The sequence below is a fragment of the Vipera ursinii genome (assembly GCF_947247035.1).
Source record: "Vipera ursinii genome assembly, chromosome: 1".
NCBI classification, from domain to species: domain Eukaryota; kingdom Metazoa; phylum Chordata; class Lepidosauria; order Squamata; family Viperidae; genus Vipera; species Vipera ursinii.
In genome coordinates this window covers 147,844,127-147,860,099 of record NC_139512.1, presented here as the reverse complement: position 1 = coordinate 147,860,099, position 15,973 = coordinate 147,844,127, and the positions used below count along the sequence as shown (strand labels likewise).

The 15,973-nt window shown below is 38.2% G+C and overlaps 1 protein-coding gene across 2 annotated transcripts in view; it reads right to left on the bottom strand.

Moving 5' to 3' along the window:
• GPD2 (glycerol-3-phosphate dehydrogenase 2) overlaps window positions 1–15,973 on the bottom strand; it is a 95,132-nt gene that overhangs the window by 75,766 nt on the left and 3,393 nt on the right. The window contains exon 1 of one of the 2 annotated variants that reach the window (XM_083350452.1): window positions 10,937–11,296. The exons of the other annotated variant lie outside the window; for it this stretch is intronic. The gene's annotated coding sequence lies outside the window, so the exon portion shown is untranslated. Of the gene's footprint in view, window positions 1–10,936; window positions 11,297–15,973 lie in introns of those variants that run through there. 2 annotated transcript variants of the gene reach the window in all.

Here is a 15,973-nt window from a genome sequence, read left to right as displayed (position 1 = left end):
TACTGTGCATAATTATTAGGCAACTTAACAAAAAACAAATATAAACCCGTTTCAATTATTTATTTTTACCAGTGAAACCAATATAACATCTCAACATTCACAAATATACATTTCTGACATTCAAAAACATAACAAAAACAAATCAGTGACCAATATAGCCACCTTTCTTTGCAAGGACACTCAAAAGCCTGCCATCCATGGATTCTGTCAGTGTTTTGATCTGTTCACCATCAACATTGCGTGCAGCAGCAACCACAGCCTCCCAGACACTGTTCAGAGAGGTGTACTGTTTTCCCTCCTTGTAAATCTCACATTTGATGATGGACCACAGGTTCTCAATGGGGTTCAGATCAGGTGAACAAGGAGGCCATGTCATTAGATTTCCTTCTTTTATACCCTTTCTTGCCAGCCACGCTGTGGAGTACTTGGACGCGTGTGATGGAGCATTGTCCTGCATGAAAATCATGTTTTTCTTGAAGGATGCAGACTTCTTCCTGTACCACTGCTTGAAGAAGGTGTCTTCCAGAAACTGGCAGTAGGACTGGGAGTTGAGCTTGACTCCATCCTCAACCCGAAAAGGCCCCACAAGCTCATCTTTGATGATACCAGCCCAAACCAGTACTCCACCTCCACCTTGCTGGCGTCTGAGTCGGACTGGAGCTCTCTGCCCTTTACCAATCCAGCCACGGGCCCATCCATCTGGCCCATCAAGACTCACTCTCATTTCATCAGTCCATAAAACCTTAGAAAAATCAGTCTTGAGATATTTCTTGGCCCAGTCTTGACGTTTCAGCTTGTGTGTCTTGTTCAGTGGTGGTCGTCTTTCAGCCTTTCTTACCTTAGCCATGTCTCTGAGTATTGCACACCTTGTGCTTTTGGGCACTCCAGTGATGTTGCAGCTCTGAAATATGGCCAAACTGGTGGCAAGTGGCATCTTGGCAGCTGCACGCTTGACTTTTCTCAGTTCATGGGCAGTTATTTTGCGCCTTGGTTTCTCCACACGCTTCTTGCGACCCTGTTGACTATTTTGAATGAAACGCTTGATTGTTCGATGATCACGCTTCAGAAGCTTTGCAATTTTAAGAGTGCTGCATCCCTCTGCAAGATATCTCACTATTTTTGACTTTTCTGAGCCTGTCAAGTCCTTCTTTTGACCCATTTTGCCAAAGGAAAGGAAGTTGCCTAATAATTATGCACACCTGATACAGGGTGTTGATGTCATTAGACCACACCCCTTCTCATTACAGAGATGCACATCACCTAATATGCTTAATTGGTAGTAGGCTTTCGAGCCTATACAGCTTGGAGTAAGACAACATGCATAAAGAGGATGATGTGGTCAAAATACTCATTTGCCTAATAATTCTGCACTCCCTGTAGAATTTAAGTGAAGACAACAACAAAAAAGACATGCTTAACTTTTGATGACTTCATGAATATAGACTTAGTTTGCCACTATCTTCTCCTTATGATTTTTCAATGACTCAATCTGACCTACAGCTCAGAACGCAGCAGATCAGATAGAGCAGAATGCTCCGTTGTTCCAAGAGGGAATTAAACATAGACGCTCAGCTATACTACTCTGAAACTGATAAATACACTGAATATAGACACATAACAGAAAACAGAATAGTAGAGCTGAAAGGATCATCTAGTAGTTCAACCCTCTGCAATGTACAGGAAAACCATTCATTTACTGGTTTAAGTCTGTATTAAAATAATTAAAAACATGTCACAGTAACAAGCAAGACCCTAAAGATTTTTTAAAAAAACTTACATCCAGAAATTAAGTTATCCTTATCCTTCTTAAAACACCTCTAGAAATGGAGAACTGAATCCAGTCTTCATAGATATTTATTTTGTCAAATCTGAAGTCACCTGACTCATTAACATCTCGGGTAGCCTACAACTTTTACAATACACACATACCAACCTCCTAGTCACCACATAGTTTCATCAATCAATCATAGAAACAATCCATCAATAAACCAATAACAATAAACCAACCCCCCCCAAATGGCATCCCACAGCCAGTCTGTCAATACAGCTGGAAAAAGTCATAAAAGGTGTGTGTGTGTGTGTGTAGAGAATAACCCATCATTCCAGAGGGCAAGTGCAGCAACAGGATAGGTTGGAATGAACTTTAGGTAGTTGCAATTTATGTCCATTATTTTTGGTTCCAGTTTCTTTTCTCCAGACTGAATATCCCAAATTATTTCAGCTGTTCTATTAGGGCATCTTGTCAAAGAAAGATGAGATTTGTCTCGGATTACCTGTTTTTGACAAAGTTCCTGGCAATCACAGCAATCTTCAAGATTACCAATGGCCTGCTTTTTCAATCTACCAGTTGTCTTCCGGGCGAGATTTAAGGTGCTGGTACTTACCTTTAAAGCCCTACATGGCTTAGGCCCGGGATATTTGCAGGACCGTCTGCTGCCGGGGACGACTTCCCATCGCCCAGTACGCTCACACAGAGAAGGCCTCCTCAGGGTGCCGTCGGCCAGACAATGTCAGCTGGTGACCCCCAGGGGGAGGGCCTTCTCTGTGGGAGCACCAGCCCTTTGGAACCAGCTTCCCCTTGAGCTTCGGATGGCCCCGGACCTCCGGTCCTTTCGCCACGACCTCAAAACTTTTCTCTTCCATCAGGCTGACCTGGATTGATGATGGGTTTTTAAATATGTTTTAATTTTAATTGTAGTTAATTTATTTTGGGGCTGTTATTTAATTCGTTTTTTAATTTTTGTATTGTTCTAAGCCGCCCTGAGTCCCTTGGGAGATAGGGCGGCATATAAGTCCCAAAAATAAATAAATAAATAAATAAATCCCTCCAGAGACTAATGTCCAGATCATTGTTTAATAATTACTGGGATCCTGTTTTTCTTGAAGAGGGGAAATACTTTTTTTTTCTTCCCCAGTCATTTGGTATCTTCCCTCCTATCAAAGAGAATAGTTCTTCAACAGTATTCTAGAGTGTATTTCATTTTTTTATTTTATTTATTTCATCCCTACCATCCTGCACCCTTTCCTGTTGTGTGCCTTCCCAATGCATGCTACTAAATTAACATTTTTAAAAATATTTAAAACGTTATTTTTAACATTTAAATAATTTAAACAGTAACACTTATTTAACAGTTATTTTTAAAACAACATTCAGTAAAGATTGAAGCAAAATATGAGTTTCCCTGTTTTTTTGCCCTCACCATTAAGAATTCACTTGGAGAAAACAGCGTCTCTGCCATTTTCTTTGCCTTTTTCTTTTCTTTTTTGCTATGAACGTATTTTTAAAAAGCTTTCTTGTTGGATTTCATCTCTCTTGCCAAGTTTAGCTAATTTTACACCTTTCCCTTTGTGTACTTCCTGCACTTCTGAGCCAAAGCTTTACACAATCGCTTGAGTTTTAGTCTTTCCTTCTAAAGAAGCACCCTGTTTTCTCAGCTACTTCACAAACTGCCTATTTACACAGATTGGCTCCTTCAGATATTATACTTCCTACTTCCTTTTCTTCCTCACTGGCGTTGTTTTGAGACTGCGGCATCCTTAATTTCTTTTAAAAGAAACCTGGCCAGGGTCATTATTTTTGCATTTCAGATTTTCTTCTCATGACATTTTCTTTCCTATTTCTTTTAATTTATAAAATCAACCTTTCTAAAACTTGTAATTTTTAACAAAGCTTTTTGCTAAAATCAAAAGCAGGTGAGGTCACCATATATTTCCCACTTTTTAATGTATTCAATTCCTCCCTTCCAATTAGGACCATATCCAAGGTAGATCAACCAGTGGCTAACTCAACTTTTTAAAAGAGAAAATTATCACCAACACTACTTAAGAATCTATACAACATCTTGTGTTTGGCAGAATTAGTTTTCCAACAGATTGCTAAAATCTCACATCACAACTTCATGACTTTTTTTTTGAAGCTTCGGTTAAATCTGCTTTAATGAATCTTCATCCACTTCTTTGGACTGCTTTGGTAATCTACAGTCGGGGTCCCCAACCCCTGGTCTGTTGGTCAGTACTGGTCTGTGGCATGTCAGCAACCAGTCCGCACAAACAAAGCTCCATCCATGGGATGCAGGCAGCACACAAAATCACACACTCTCCAGTCTGTGGAAAAACCTTTCTCCATGGAACTGGTCCCTGGTGCCCAAAGGTTGGGGACCTCAGATCTACAGCACATTCCTAGCAAGGTATCCCTGCTATTAGCTTGTTCTTTTACCTTGAGTTTTTCAAGTCATATTACCATCAAGCCCTTTGGAAGTTCCTTAAGATGAAGAATGCTACTCGACCTTCTCTCATGTTGACTGTTCCTCTGAAACCAACTGTAGCCATCAAACCCAATGTGACACGGGTAAATTCATCTCACCATTTTTCAGTGCCTAATAACACCTGGGTCATCTTGCCTATCAACCATGTTTTGCGCATTAGTGCAGAGACATCCAGAAAACCTAACCCATTCTCTCTCTGCCACCATCTCATTTGTCTCTAACTAGCAAATTGTTTTGTTGTTGTATCCAATCCACTACTTGACAATTCCGTTTGCACTGAATTAAATAGAATGCATTTGCATTCTAGTTTAAAGCCCTTATGATGAGGTTAGCTACCCATCATCCAGAAATATACTTTCCCGTCTTAGTAAAATGAATACCATAATGCAAAGCAGCTTTTTCCTTCCTGATCTTTGCAGCATTCTTTGAACCTCAACCCTCTTAATTGCACTAACACTGCAACCAGGCGTTCATTTAATGTTTTTCCTTTCTTTTGCCTTCAATGGGAAGTATTCTCAGGAATACCAGTTAGGTCCCCAAATCCATCACCCCCTTTCCCAAAGCCATGCAGTAACTCTTATTATCTACTGGAAGTCATGCTTAGCAGTATTGTTTATGCCCACAAGATTAATGGGATAAGTCTCTGATCAGTAGATTTGGTAAGACTTATCAGTCCTCCTACCATATCTCAGACTTGGAAGATTGCATATATGTCAGGATGAACACTATGAATAATAAATGGCAACTACTGTGCCTTTCACAAACATCCTGTTCACAATCACTACACTATGTTTTCTTCTTCTTGATGACCAGTAATAGATCACTTCCACTTGGGTCATGTGACAAATTTAACTATGAGGGCTTTTTGTAGCTTACTCATGTCTGTAGAGTCTTCCTCGGAGGTTAGAGGTTGCCAAGATCTAGGACAATAGTCTGCTTTGTAATCATTTTGCTTCCAACTGTGACCTGTTGCCAGCTTCTTTATTCCCATGCTTGGGTGAAGTTGTAAACTTCACATTTTTCTCCTGTTTGTGGTGAGTAATGGTATCCACACTACTACTGTTCAGGAAGTCTTCATCTTGATATAATGATATACAGGCAAAACATTTTGGCCTCCAGTTATCCAATCTCTGCTTTCAGAATTTCCACAAACATTTTATACATATGAAATCAATTTTGCCTTCAGGAAAAAAAAGGCAGACCTCGCACGTATATTGCAGCTGAGCACCAGAACCCCGTCTCTGGCCATGATCTCTCCTATATTATCTGGAGCAAAAAAACAACAACCCCAAAAGTATAAATGCAAGCACATTTGTTAAGTTTTGTGTGCCATCAGGCATGTGTGCGGTTGGCTTGAGCTGCTAAGATAAAGTCCAAATTCCTTTGCCATTAGCAGATCTTTCTACTGTCTTCCCAGGATACAGAAGGAATATGCAGATGAACCTCGAATTCTTGGATTAAAGGTTCTTTAGTGTTTAGCGTTTCTGAACTACAATTCCTATGATGCCTAGCCAGGCAAGCCAACTGTCAAAAATTATAGGGATTGCTGCCCTGGTATAATTAATATATTTGTATATGCAAAATATCCCAGAGCAGTGAGGCATATTGCATTGTTCCCAAAATCAAAGACTCATATAAGCACTTAACATAATCTTTGGTACATTAGAATAACTAGCCAGAACACGACAATAGCTTATACAATAAATGTTACAGAAATGAGAAGTATTTATAGAGAGCCAGACTGCATTTGCTGTTACTATTAACCAACTGCGTAAACCAAATGCTGGACTGTGATTCTCTTATCACTTACCCTTCTATTCATGAGCTACAGACTTCTTTACTAGTAAAAGCCATAACAGTAGTAAAATAAATCATAGTATTTTAAAAATGCAAAGATACTGTGAATTATATCCTAATCATAATATTCAACAACAGTGTGTCATGGTTCCGACAAAAGAACTTTGAAGCATTGTTTACCTTAAAGAATCTTTTATTTGAGAAACAAAGTATTGGCACTACATAGTTGAAACCAAAAACTAAATTCCCCTCCCCTGGACACAAAGTAACAAAGCACAATTCCCTCCTCCAATAAGCAGTCATAAATCACATACCCAAATTAGCTTGAAGCGCGGGCTTTCTCCCCAGTTGCCAAAGCATTATCAACTCTGGGCCCAATGACCTTGGGTTCCCACAACTGAGTTATTATTGTTATGACTAGCTGGACTCTCATCCACATTTCCCCTTCCCAGCATCAACTAACTCTAAAAGCAATAGAGGAAAATGGCTGCATTTCCATCTGTTGTCAAAGCAAGAACATCCGATGTTAGCAGCACTGACAGTTAGATTCTAGGTGTTAACAGTGGACTTATTTATTAGAGATAAACAAGGTTAATAGATAAAAAATTGCTATTAATATCTCCAATCTGATAATTCTACACTAGATCTATGTAATAAACTAGCATCTGCTTTGAAATAGCAGGTTTTGGAACCTTATTTATTCACAATTATGAATACATTTTAATACATACTGTTTCAAAGAACTGTGGCTGTGAAACATTAACACAAATGCACAATGAAATCTTATACTGACAGCTAACTAGACTACACTTCAAAACCAATTGTGTTCTCAAAAAATGCAAAGCCATATTATGCTTCTCCTGTAATATCTTAAACCAGGGGTGTCAAACTCACAACGTCACGACGTGTAACGACGTATCGTGACTTTTTTGCCATTGCCAGCAATGGGGTGGGCACGGTTTTACTATGATGCATCCGGCCCACGGGCCGGCAGTTTGACGCCCCTGTCTTAAAACTGTCTGGACTTCATTTTTTGAAAAAAATGTCATTATCCACAATGGATGGCCTTCATTTATTCTTGGATTAGGAATATTGATCAAGCCTTGGTTGTGGGTTAGCATTATTATCCAAACCAAATTCAGACTAATCATTAATTCCACTTTATTTATTACCTCCTGCAGGGTCATGTTTTTGAAAATAAAGAGGTTGGGAGAAGAATTAGCTTTTCCTGGCTACAGGCAGTGCCTTTGATCCAAATTGGGTAAAAAACAATTAGGAAGTGCTCCTCAACCATCCCCTGAAAGTGTTGCTGGGATACTGATGAAAGTTGTTAACAGGGAGAATGTCTTAATCATGCTTAACACTACGTAATGTGCCACATAAATAAAATCATTTTCAGTATCAGAGAAGTTAGATCTACATTCCTAGTATATACAATGCATGCCACAATATATGAACCTAGCATGCTTGTCTAGTCCTTTTAGTAAGAAAAGTAATGAACACTACTGGGCTATTTTAAGCTTCCTTTCTCAAAAATGAAAGAATGGTGCGGGCTGTCCAAGAGATTGTCCAAAATGCTTTTGTTTTTTAAAAAATAGAAATGCATCTAAGGTTATGGGGAGCAAATGTGATGTTCACTAGAGCCAATAATTAAAAATATCTGCAGAAATTCTTCCCCCCCCCCTACAAGTCAATACTGCGTGATATTTTCTGGAAGCTCAATTATTCACAGACAGCCCAAGTTGTCTTCTACCTTTCTATCAACCAAGGGCACAAGCCAAGCAATTGGCTTTTCCCCTTTTTAATTAAAACGAAATTGTGTTTAGACACCAGGGAGGGAAGCAGCTTGACATCTGACTCTAAATGAAAAGGAACAGACTGAGATTTTTTTTTAGATTTTTCTTCCTCCTTCATGAGATATAAGCAAGTGAGGCTTAACAAATGATGATAGGTAGAATATTTAATTGCAAAACAGAGGTCCTAACTTTATACAGTATATCACAGATTCTTTCATTATGAGTTGGGGTTGTTGGAGGTTTTTTTTTTTGTTGTTCTAATGCAGCACTGAAATGCTGTTCTTTACATTCCACGGTTCTCCAATACAGATTTTCAGAGAGAGAAAAGCAAAAAGTAAGCATATAGGAACGATGGGGACACATAAGATTAATGTAATGGTAAGTGGTTATAGTACTGGATGTCCATATGCCTTCCCCCCACCCCACCCCTCAAAAGCCTCGTGAAATTTAATCATTTGAAGGCACAAGAGGAAAGCTGGTTTTCTTTAAGGTGAAACAATTCCTCCAGATTTAAATTCGCTTTGTACAAATCTGTAGAAATTTGTATACTGCATGAGCTAGAACACAGGTCTGCAACCCGCGGCTCCTGCGGCTCCCGGTCTTCTGCCATGTGCAGTCAAAAAAAAAGTGGGACTAAAAAGTTCAACCAATCAATTCAAATATGCAGGGTAGGAGCATATCTCGCCTTGGCTCCACTCTTCAGTCAAACCCTGTTCTGCGCATGCGTGCATGTAAGCGCATGCACACATATTTTTTGCGGCTCCCAGTTTTTCCTTTTGTGAGGGAACCGGTTCCGAGTGGCTCTTTCACTGTTTCAGGTTGCTGACCCCTGAGCTAGAAAGAGGGCTGAGAAAATAAATATCTACAGACTCCTCACATCCTGGACCTAAACTTTTTCAACTTCTTCCCACAGGACGCTGCTATAGGGCACTGAATGCCAAAACAACTACACACAAGGAGAGTTTTTTCTCTCCAACCTATCTGCTTAAACACCAACACCAATTCCAACAGCAGTGTCTTATGCTAAGGATATCTAACCACGTAGTAGGGCTCTATTACCATTATTCTTCTCATCTTTCCTATTACCTACTTCTATTGGTATGTTATGACTATCACTTTGTTGATTGTATCTTACGATTTATCACTTTTTCGCTTGTATGTATGCTGTGAGCTTATGCACCGGAAAGAAATTTCTTGTGTGTCCAATCACACTTGGCCAATAAAGAATTATTCTATTCTTCTATCTGTGACCATCTAAGCTGACTGTGCAGCGGCAGTTCATCGGTCATTAGATTTAAGCACATTGGGGTGACTTCTTTCCTGTTTTGTCTTTTTGGGGGATGTTGTAGTTGGTAAATCCATGATTCATGGCAAGGACCTTCAATCTAAGTGAAACCAGATTCAAAATTGAAAAAAAATATATATTCAAAATTATTACTTTTTTTTAGAATGGGATGGTCATTTGGTACTCTGAGTTCCTTTAAAAAAGGAATATAAATCTAATACAAAAACAAATCAAAGCAATGCCATTCATAGATTTTTCACACATTAAAAGCTATTCAGTGAGAGCTGGATAGCAAGCACAAGAGACTTCTTGGGCTCAACCCCAAATTTTAGCAATATTTTTTATTTTATTTTTATTTTAATCCCATTTATATCCCACCCTTCTCCGAAGACTCAGGACGGCTTACAATTTAAGCACAAACCAATGTGCTTAGCAATAGCCTTCATTCTATGTATATGCCTGTTTATTAGGGCTTTCACACACACCCCAAGCGGCATTATTACAAAGTCAGCTTAATTGCCCCCAACAATCTGGGTCCTCATTTTACCTACCTCGGAAGGATGGAAGGCTGAGTCAACCTTGAGCCTGGTGGGATGCGAACCTGCACTAATTGCAGGCAGCTGGTGTTACTTAAGGAGGCATTAGCCCACTGCTCCACCAGCAGAGCTGTACTGAATGACATTAATATATCTTGTAAAAAGACTTTAATAGGATATCAACAGTAAATTATTAATTACATATCAACCTTAAAACTTTATCTTTAGTCTTTAATATAGTGGCCCGGTTCACATATTTTGCTGCCCCCAAAATTGTTTGATTTTTATTTTATCATGATGGATAAATCAGGCCATTGAGGCTCATTTAGTTTATGGCATAGTATGTTGTATGTATCTACCATCTGTGACTCAAATCCCATAGTCTATGACCAGCACCGTATGTGAATCAGCTAAACATGACTTATACAGTAACTTTTCTTAAATGATTATTAGCCACCTAGAGCTATTTTCTATGATATAAGCAGCCATATTTTTCTAATAAAATGTGCAAACCAAGCCAGTGTTTTAATCATCACAGCCATCTAAATGTTTTTATTTAAGATTATATACTGTACCATGAGTTTTGGGGAGGGATTGTTTTAACATTTTAAGACATCATATAAGGCATGGTACCTTATATGGTACCATGCCTAGAGCTATTTTCTATGATATAAGCAGCCATATTTTTCTAATAAAATGTGCAAACCAAGCCAGTGTTTTAATCATCACAGCCATCTAAATGTTTTTATTTAAGATTATATACTGTACCATGAGTTTTGGGGAGGGATTGTTTTAACATTTTAAGACATCATATAAGGCATGGTACCCAAAAATCAAGTATTTTTAACACAACTACACTAACTATTCATTTAATCTCTGAAGCACACGAAAGCCTCTGCTTGCAACAGAAGTAGCCTTTGCAGAGCACAAAGTATACAAATTAGAAACATTATTATATCAAGAGTTTAGTTTTAAAGGCAAAATTTAGTGAAATAAAAATTCTGAAATTCAGAGGAAGAAATCAATGAGTCTGCACTTCTACTAATGAGCTACCCTTACATACACATACTTAAAAGCAGCAGTCAGGTCTACCATAAACTAAGTACCATTTCTGTGCACGCTTTTTAATTTTGATGCAGTTTTGACTCTGATCAAAGAATGAAATAAGAGTGAAACTTTATTTTAATCCTGTTTTAACCATTAGTTGTTGTGACACATAACTGAGTTATTCACAATTATTCATTAAGCATTTCTTACCTGGTTTATTGATTACTGTTGACGCCACAACCACTGCACTAATAAACAGATGTTGCCCCCAAACCTGAACTATGAGCTTCTATGCAGGTATGTAGATAATGTATAGATTGCTTCTGGTAATAAATTGTCAGTTTTAAATAATAAAGTATCAATAAGAATCAACAATAATCCGCAAATGCCCAGATATTGCTTAACTGTATCACCAGCAGCCCCAGCTGTCACAATTGTTGGTGTAGGATGCAGAAAATCATAGCAGTATTGAAGAGCTACTTCAATCTTTTCTTTGATGTCTATATCCCATTTGAAAATACTGCAGCTTTATCTGCTTATCTACTGGTAAGCGTCCCATACTAACTTAAGGCATGTGGACAAATGCAAAGCATTCAGAGATCTGGGATTTCATTTATAGGGTTAGCTCTTACCACACGTCCACAGTGCTAGCTTAAGCACAACAGTGAAATGGTAAGCAATTCTCTGGTTTCACTGCACCCTAAAATAGAAAGTGTGAAAGAATTAAGTTGCTTACTTTGCCCTGGGTGAAGATATATCAGGGACATATATCCACAACGATTCCAGCACATTTATAATTAAAAGGTGTGTGTGTGTGTGTGTATGGGACACGGTGGCTCAGTGGGTTAGGATGCTGAGCTTGTTGATCAGGTCGGCAGTTTTGCGGGTCTAATCCCGAGTGCCGTGTAACAGAGTCCCTGTTACTCGTCCCAGCTTCTGCCAACCTAGCAGTTCGAAAGCATGTAAAAATGCAAGTAGAAAAATAGGGACCACTACGGTAGAAAGGTAACAGCGTTCCGTGCGCCTTTGGCGTCTAATCATGCCGGGCACATGACAGAGATATCCTTGGACATGCGCTGGCTCTTCAGCTTTGAAACGGAGATGAACACTGGCCCCTAGAGTCGGAAACGACTAGCACAGATGTGCGGGGGAACCTTTACCTTTATATATATATATATATATATATATATATATATATATATATATATATATATATATATACATACACATATATATATATATACAGTATGTGTGTGTGTGTGTGTGTGTGTGTGTGTGTGTGTGTATATATATATATATATATATATATATATATATATATATATATATATATATATATATATATATATATATATATAGCATTATTATATGTCATATTGAGTTGCATGCTAAAGACTGCAAGATAGGCTATAAATTGGTGTATCCTTATCCTTGCAAATAAGTCTGCCAAAATCTACTGGACTTACTTCCAAACAAATAAACCAAGTTATAGAATTGTTTTATCCCAAATTTGTTCACTCTTCTTATGATGTTTTTGGTACCTTCTGATTCCAATCTACCTCCAGAATTATTCAGAGATTTAGATCTACACAATACGTAGCAGTCAACTCTATGTATTCCCTAGAGTCTAGAGCAGTTAATTCTACATTTATGACTTCTACGTAAGTCTCATGTTGGACTAAGTATGGCTTGCTTCATCATGGTTAAACTGAACAAACCATAATTAGCTGGTTCTGCACAACATGCCAAGCTAAAAATCAAAGTCTATTAATTATAATTGCCGATTTCACTCAGTAATATTAAGCCAAAACACTAAGTGACTTATGGTTTAACATTATGAGAGAAGCCAACCATCTAAATAAAAAATAACCTGCTCCCCTACATATAAATTTGGGAATTATAGTCACATGAAGAGGCAACAATGAGAAATTGGGGAGCAGAGGCCGAAACTCCACCCCCAAAGCTCACTAAATGTATGCTCTTTGCACAAATACATTAGATCAGGGGTGTCAAACTGCCAGCCCACGGGCCGGATGCATCATAGTGAAACCACGGCCACCCCATGGCTGGCAATGGCAAAAGTTACAATATGTTGTGACACGTCATGTGACGTTGTGAGTTTGACACCCCTGCATTATTTTATTTTATTTATTTTAATTCCATTTATATCCCGCCCTTCTCAGAAGACTCAGGGCGGCTTACAAGCTTAGCAGTAGCCTTCATTCTATGTATATGCCTGCTTATTAGGGCTTTCACACACACAAACCCGCAAGCGGCATTATTACAAAGTCAGCTTAATTGCCCCCAACAATCTGGGTCCTCATTTTACCTACCTCGGAAGGATGGAAGGCTGAGTCAACCTTATGAATGAAAGTTTACCAAAACTTAAATCTCTTATACTACTGTTGGTATTATAGATGCTGTGATAAAAAGCCATTGAAGAATATAAGAAAAATGGTTAAGTACTCGGGTTATATAGCTGTTCTCAAATAAAATATCAACTGTGTGACCATAATAGCTTTTGAACAAAAGCTTAAAGAAAATAAATTAGTTTTAGCTTTTAATTAGGTAACAGGAGGAGGAGGAGGAGGACTTCTCTCGTGTGACTGCCACAGATTTTTGGGTGGTGCAATTCTTAAATTGCCATACACCTAATAGGATAAAGCATAGGATGTGTCTGCAAATGTCTTCTCTGACACCTCCAAAAAAATAAAAAAAAATCACTGCACCATCATGCAAGCTTTAACCCTTTCATACATGCATGCAACGTTATGATATATATACAGCAGGGGTAAACTTCATGCCATGTCTGCACAACACTCCTTTTGTCATTGACCATCTCCCACAGATGCTTCTGAATGTGTCACACATATTAGTCAATACACAGAAGACCTCCTAACCTGTTAAAAAGACTTACGTAATAATGCCTATAAGAAAGTCATAATTATTGTACATTAAGATTGACTGAAGACAATGAACAGTGCAACGTTTCACCATCCAAACCTTAGCAAATAACGATCCCATGTTATTCTGACAGTTCCCTAAAGAGATGGGACTGGGACAAAAAAAACTCAACAGGCTAAAGGAAAGGTTTGAAGTGGGAAAGGTCGCGAGGAGCAGCTGCTAGGTAATGAATAGGTCAGATGTAACTTTAAACTTTCTGTTTAAGGAATACCATAAGACATGATTCTATAAAAGTATATGAATAGATTTAGTTCTAAATGTTTGAAAATATTTACCGTTATGAAACGCTATCACTGACCTACCTTGGTCTTTTTCTTTAATTCTGGATAATAAGAACTATAACCAAGTCATTCATTACAAATCAAACTGTGAAATAAACAGCGATACAGCAGGGCATGACTGCTAGTGGTAACTTCGAGCGCCAAAGTATCTGGTCACTCCTTATCCTGAACACATGGAAAGTGAATATTCTCCCATTCTCCTGCTTCACATGGCTTCTAAAAGACTTTTAAATAAGTTGTTGGGACGTGTTTGTAAAAATAACTTTTTTTTTGTTAGCTTTTGAGTCAGTGTTGATTCCACGTGACTGCCTGGACAAGTCCCTGCAGTTTCCCTGGCCATGTTTCTTGAAAGCAATTTGCTACTGCCTCCTTCCTAGGGCTGAGAGAGTGTAATTGGCCCAAGGTTACCCAGATGGCTTTATACCTTAGGCAGGACTAGAATTCACAGTCTCCCATTTTTCTACCCTGGTGTCATAACCATGACAGCATACGAAACTAACCCTCATTAAAATAACTAGTTCTCCAAATATTTTGAATTCCTACAGAATAAGATGTTTAAAAGCTGCTCTTCAGTAATTGATCCTCTGATTCTATCTTCAAAGAGCAGCATATCTGTATATTATCAAAGCCTCGGGGTTGAGGTCTCAACCAAGGATTCTCCAGCTCTCTGGTCTAACCACAAAGGAGGCCTTCTCTCTACCTCTGTCTGCATACATACGTACGTGTTGCTGCTGTCTCACCAAAACAGGGGCCACCAAGAATTCAGCACTTGGCATTTCTGTCCCACAACTTGCCTCCCCTAGGATATCCGATTGGGGTTGGGCCAGGAGGTAAGCTGTTTCACCATGGTAATACAATTCCTTTGCATAACTGACCTCAGTTATTACCATGGTGACAGAAAATACACCAATTCTTCCGTCAGCAGCCCATAATTCCATCTAGGGAGCAACTTCAGTTTTCCAGCAAAGACAAGTCTTGAATCCCAGACAGACATGAATATCCTAATCCACCATGCCCACTATTCAACCTAGCTGGGGGAACACAGAAATACAACACAACATATCCATGTGACAGTGAATCGGGTAAAGTTGTTCAAGACCAATGTAGCGAGCTCAACAATATCAACATTTATAAATGTGTATATTTTCTTGATGGGTGCTCACACTTGTGGAATTATATTAGTGGAAAATTTTCACACCTAAGTATCATCAAGAAATACTGGCTTTCTTTAAACAATATGATTTTCAGAGTGTAACCAGTAGAAGAGGTGTAAGGGCAGAAATAATTTAAAATGTCAGTGGATTTTTATCTACACACCTCAAATTTTTAGATAATTTTTTATATTTTGATCTTAATCTGACTCCTAGGAATAAAAATTCAAATACATTTTGGAAAATAATTAGAGAATGAGACCATTCTTATTATTCAGAGTTTAATTTTATTATTAAAATAAAGCATTACAAAAATAAACTAGGAACCTGAAATGAGATTCCAAAATCCAGGACTGCAATGAGTACATAAAGCTTGTAATGGATCAGATATCAAACAGGCAAAATAAACCACCTTAAAATCTTCAAAAGGGCCAAACTTTGAAACAAAATGGGACAGAAAAAAGTGAGTTATCTTTGATCTTTGTTCTCATTTATAAAAGATTTCTTTCCTGTTATGAAAACACTCGGTTGGGTTTCTTGCCTAGGAACAGCCTTGAATTACCTAATACCAAAAATGTAAGGGTTAATTTATCAAGATATCATCTACACATTCGTTATAATTGTTAACCCAAGATATTTTACTTCCTTGTTCAGCAGCCAAATCTTCAATAATGTTCACCTAAGGAATATGTAAGTGGTTTTATCTTGAATTTTAGAATCCTCCAATCATGCTAAGAAGCAATAAAAAAGGTTTCTGTCAGAGACCTATCCAAATGTAAAAAAAATTCATCAAAGACTTGTTGAAACTCTACTTCTATATTATTTTGGCCACCTGGTTGCTTCAAGATCTT